Source organism: Podarcis melisellensis, assembly GCF_964234715.1.
Source record: "Podarcis melisellensis genome assembly, chromosome: Z".
Classification (NCBI taxonomy): domain Eukaryota; kingdom Metazoa; phylum Chordata; class Lepidosauria; order Squamata; family Lacertidae; genus Podarcis; species Podarcis melisellensis.
In genome coordinates, this window is record NC_138547.1 from 3,689,594 (window position 1) to 3,695,593 (window position 6,000).

Below are 6,000 nucleotides of genomic sequence, written 5' to 3' on the forward strand. Positions count from 1 at the left end.
AACTACTTCACATAAGCATGTGTGGAGCCTGTGGCACCGTGGGTTAATGCTTCTGGTTCTTATGCAGAAGGTTGGTGGTTTGAGCCCACGCAGGGATAACTGAGCAGGATGCTTTGCAGGATATTTGACCAGATGACCCTCCCTTCCAACTCTGCAATTCAGCAACCATGACTTTCCTTACTGCAATAATAATAATAATAATATCCATGGTGCTGTTTGTCGGGGGCGGGGGCAGCGAGTTTGCTGCGCAAGAGCACCAAATCCACTTCAGGGGCTGTGTGCCCATCCACAAAATTGTGACACTCTGGAAGTCAGCTTGCGAGCCTCTACCCAGAGGTAAGCCCCATCGAGTTCTTAGCTAAGCACACATACAGGTTTCAACTTGAGTCTCCAGCTACGACTGATGCGAAATATTGGCATGTTGTAAAAAAAGAAGGTATAACTGGATAAATGGATTTTAAAAAATATTTTAACAAAACTTTTATGTAGTCAACTTTGTCCCCCAGAGGAGTTGGTCGTGTTATTTGTTTACTTTTGCTTCTTTTAAAGTTTGAGTTGAAAGGAAGCCCAACAAAATGCGACTCTGGTGGGACTCGAACCCACAACCTTTGAATGACTTCACCCAGTCATTAGTCTAGAAGTCCAATGCGCTATCCATTGCGCCACAGAGCCTGCTAGATAGCGAGGGATGATCCTGCCCGTCCTCTTTTTGCCCTCCCTCCCTCCCTCCACCAGTTGCGGCTCGGCTGAGCTCTTGATCTGATTACAGAGCCGTACTTTTTTCCTGTCGCCAGTTGTCCCTTTGCAAAGGCGTCTTAAGGCCACCGACTTTGCAAGGCGCGCGCGGGGACACCGCGAGCCTCTTCGCTTCTCCTTTGAAACTTCTTTTGCAAACTCCCAGCTCTTGCTTTCCTGTCTGAAGCTTTTCCTCAAAAAATAAAATAAATATGTGAAACTGCTTGAGATCGTTTTAACGTGCGGTGGGGGGGCCATTGCCATAGGACCAGGGGCTGGGACAGGAGGAAACCGAGCTAGGTAGTGGGAGAGAAAGAGAGAAGGGAAAAAGCAGTACAAGAGTAAAGAAAAGAGGAAAGTCAAAGCACACAGCCCTTCCCCACCCACGTGGAAGGCTGCGGAGCGCAAGAAGGACTACAAATCCCGCGGTGCATTGCGGCAGAGCGCTGCTCTCTCTCGCCCCCTGCAGGACCCCCTTTTGCCAGAGCTCCTGCAGCATCAGTGACTAGCTGCTGTTGCCGCCGTTTGGTTTCTTCCTTTTCTCCTCCCGCTTGCAATTCTCATGCGGGAGGGAGGGCAGTGCAGGTGGAAAAGGGAGGAGGAAGGAAGTGCCAAAGCCAGGAGGAGCCGCAGCCGCTGGGCTGATCAGGAGAGCCTTTGCAAGAGGAGGAGGAGGAGGAGGCAGGAGAAGACAAGATCCTGCCCTTTTGACAGCTGCTGAGCCAGCTGTTACTGCTGGACCCGCATCCTCTGCCCCGCGAGGAGGATGCGGTGTTGTGACACTCAGTAGCCACAGAGCTCCGTAGGATAGCAGAGAGGTGGGTTGCTGTGTCAGTGTCTATAGCGCTGCAGCATCACAGAGCGCTACATCGGGGGTGGGGGCTGGAGAGAGAGGGGAGCCTTTTGTCAGGGGGTACGTCCCAGCATGCTGCTGCTCATTCTAAAGCCGGGTGGATACAGACCCCCGCAACGTGTGTGTGTGTGTTAAGGAAAGGGGGCTATTGTGCAATGATGCCTATAAAAAAGGCTGCATCTCCCCCCACTTTCTGTTTGGGGAGTGGGTGTAGAAGCGGGGCCATTGACCTTATTTTCTCCTTTGTGTGTGCGTAATAATATATAATATCCTTCGTTTCCTAGCTGTCAGGCCCCAGCTATGTTTGGTTTAATGCTGCGGACGCCCTAATTCAGTCTGCAGTCCTACCTCCACTTACCTGTGAGCAAGCGCCATTAGATTCAACGGGTCTTGCTTCTGAGTAGACCTTGCTAGGAGTGCATTCTTCACAGCCTAATCGTGTGTCTGGTTTATGTCTAACGAGGCTTATAATAGCAGGCTTGCCTATTATCGTTGCTCCCTTTCTTCCTTTCCCATTATTTTTCGTAATAGCATCAGTGGGTTGCTGTGAAGCTGGGAGGACTTTAAGCTTGGCTCCTCCTGGGTGAAGCTAGTACTCTATTATTCCTTTGCAGATAATGAGAGTGGAGTAAAATGGAGTAGAGGGGTGAGGGAGCTACCATTTGGGATGTTTAATTGTATGTTGGATTTATATCACTGAAAAGGACTTCTCAGAATTTAAGGCTCATATTTCAGGAATGAGTGTGGTGGGTATTTTTAAGTCCATTCTTAGGAGCTGGTGTTTTAATGTTTCTTTGGGTGGTGGGGGAAGTAAGGCTGGCTCTAAACATAAGATGAATAGATAATACTAAGGCTTTGTCGTTGTCTTCTAAAAAAGATAATTTGATATGTGTGAGAACCCTCTCCCATCCCAGAGTTCCCTGCTGCAATCACCTGTTTTCTCAAGCAACCAAGGCAGCATGTGTGTGTAATATTTCTTATTGAAAGGGATAGGGGATAAATTGTAATTTTTGCTTTGCTAACCTGCAGAGAGTTCCTCCAGAATACTATAGGATTCACTCTCCGCAGCGTGACCACAAAACCTGCCAGAAATTGAAAGCCCAACACTGAGTGTGTCATGTGTGCTTCTCCTGTGGCACAGAAATTAAAGAGATCAGGACATTGCCTCATTCAGACCTAGGTCTGGGGGTGGGTGAAGATTTTTAGGAGGCCCCTCCACATTCCTGACCCTGTTCTAATCTCTGAGGCCCAGATCTTCTACTCACCTGGCCTCCAGGTAAATGCCTTTTAAGCAGCACCACACCTTTCCAAGCATAAGGTGTCCTTTTCACTCCAGTGTGTGTGTGTGTGTGTTTGTGTGTGTGTGTGTAGATGTAAAGGGCAGCCATAAGGAAATCACTGGTTGGTGGTGGACTGGGAAAGATAAGTGTATCTGTATTGTTGTTGTTATTTTCAAAGCCGTGTACAGTGATACCTTGGTTCTCAAATGCCTTGGTACTCAAACGCCTTGGTTCCCAAATGCGGAAAACCCAGAAGTAACTGTTCAATTTTCGAACTTTTTCGGAAGCCGAACATCCGATGCGGCTGTCAGTTATTGTTTCTGGGGTGCTTGCACCAATCAGAAACTGCGCCTTGGTTTTCAAACATTTCGGAAGTCAAACTGACTTCCAGAACAGATTAACTTTGGTGCTTTTGTTTTTGCTATTTATTTTGTGTTTTTGTTTTTGAGGATTTTTCGGTTAATTTGTTTTTATGACTGTGTGGAACCCAGTTCAGCTACTGATTGATTGATTGTGTGACTGCAGAAATGCATAAAAGCCCCCCGCCCGCATCCAAACAATGACTATCATCAGTGTAGGTAAGAATTATTATTGTTATTTTAATTTTTATCATCTACAATACTGTCTTATTTATTTTATCGTACAGTACATTGATTATTGCTTTCATTTTATGGATCAATGGTCTTAGATAGCAAAATTAATGTTAAATTGCTGTTTTAGGGGTTGCTTTTAGAAGTCTAGAATGGATTAATCCGTTTTGCATTACTTTCTATGGGAAAGCGCGCCTTGGTTTTGGAACGCTTTGGTTTTGGAATCGACTTCCAGAACAGATTAAGTTTGAAAAGCAAGGTACCACTGCAATACTGGAAGAATAATAATACTGGAAGAAGGAGAGTGCTTCTTAGCAGGCAGCAGTGAAATACCCCACCACCGCTGCTAGTCAGGGGAGACCAGTCTTCCCTAACGCAGTGCCCTGCAGAGGTTTAGGACTAGAACTGCTGTCAGCCCCAGCCAGCGGTGGCACCAGTTTGGCTGGTGAGGGCTCTGAACCCTCCTGGTCTGACTTGGCACAAAGCAGCTTTCTCTGCCCATATTTCACCCTGGCAACCAGGACTGTGATGGGCTCACCATTGTCGTAGATAGTGCAGGGCTTCAGTGGCGTAGCGTGGGGGGGTGCAGGGGGGCCGGCCGCACCGGGCGCAACATCTGGGGGTTAGGGTTAGGGGGCGCAAATCCACAGGTTAGGGGGCAAAAATTACTTGCCTTGCCCCGGGTGCTGACAACCCACGCTACACCACTGCAGGGCTTTGCTTTTCTGGATTAGGATTCTAATCATGGGCCTCTGCTTTGCAAGGTTGCAAAGGTTTTGAAAGTCCACAGTGGAAAAGTTGGGGGGGAAGCCAGTATCGATTATTTAAATGATATGCATGCGTCAAAAGAACATACAGTATTTGAGGAAAAAAGGAAGCACAGCTAAAAGGCTAAAGGAAGGCTGTGTTTGTGACTGTTGTGCAAAGCTATTACACACACAGGAAGCTGCCTTATACAGAGCCAGGCCATTGGTCCATCTCTGTATCGCCTACACTGACTGGCAGTAGCTCTCCAAGGCTTTAGACAGGGTTCTCTCCCAGCCTTACCTGGAGATGCCAGGGACTGTGTGTGCAAAGCACATTTTGTTGGAATGTTCAGCCTACATATTTGTAAATAAACATTAATGTTACAAAATGGCACTAAGCCTCCAGTAACAACCTTCTGAGGGGAGCCAAACCTGAAAAATGCTGTGCCCCTAGAACTTCTCACTGCTTAGAAATGTGGAGTGAGCGTAACATGCTAGTGTAGCGACAGGGCAGTGCTAGAACAGGGATGGTGATTTTGTGGTCCAGCAACATCTGGAGAAGGGATGCTGGTGGCGCTGTGGGTTAAATCACAGAGCCTAGGACTTGCTGATCGGAAGGTTGGTGGTTCAAATCCCCATGAGCTCCTGTTGCTCAGTCCCTGCTTCTGCCAACCTAGCAGTTTGAAAGCACATCAAAGTGCAAGTAGATAAATAGGTGCCGCTCTGGTGGGAAGGTAAACGGCGTTTCCGTGCGCTGCTCTGGTTCGCCAGAAGCAGCTTAGTCATGCTGGCCACATGACTCGGAAGCTGTACGCCGGCTCCCTCGGCCAATAAAGCGAGATGAGTGCTGCAACCCCAGAGTCAGCCACAACTGGACCTAATGGTCAGGGGTCCCTTTACCTTTAACATTTGGAGGGCCACAGTTTCCACCTCTGCACTAGTGCAGACAACACTGGGAAGTTACCTTGTGTTCATAGTGTGTCTCTCATTTACAAATGTACAAGTGGAATACAGTGGAAGCAAGTATAACAGGTAGCAAAACCACTAAACCTGCCTCAGATGCTCAAAGCACGCGCACATCTCACACCACATGCCTTTCATCCAGCTTGACTCCTGATCAACAATTCCCAGAAATCTGTCTGTCTCTCAAATGAAACCTGATACTCTCCTGCTTTAAAGGAAAATATCATTTGGGGGCATGAACATTCTTTTTTGCCAAGTCCATGCTTGCTCATTGGTTGCTTGGTGACAGGTCCAGTCAAAGGAATCAAGACTGTCAGGTTTGTAACAGTGTGTAGGAAGCAGCAGTGTTACATCACAATAATAAGCCATGGTGAACTCAAATGTTGAGTAATAGGAGCTCTGCTTTCCATTTCCTGGGTTCCCACTTTGACGGCTTAATAAACTTATTTCCCTTTATCAAATGGCTCAAAGGGTAGTTGAATTGAACCCTTCCTGCTGGGGAAGAGCCATGGCTCAGTGTAAGAGCATCTGCCTTCCGTGCAAACGGCCCCAAGTTCAATCCCTGGCACGTCCAGGTAGGGCTGGGAATTTTGACAGTCTGAAACCCTGGAGAGCCTCTGCTGGTCAGTGTGGACAATATGGAGATAGATGCATCCTGTGAGGCCAGAGGGGGATAGTGCAACCGGTGTGGTGTGCCGTTCACATGGCGAGGGAGAAGCTGTTGCACCTGTTTTGGAGGTTTGATTGAAGCCCAGATAGCTGCTAGGCGTAGGTGGGGATGACTCTGCCCCCTGGGAGGGAAGGAAGGCTAGATAAAGGTGGAACTGTGAAGA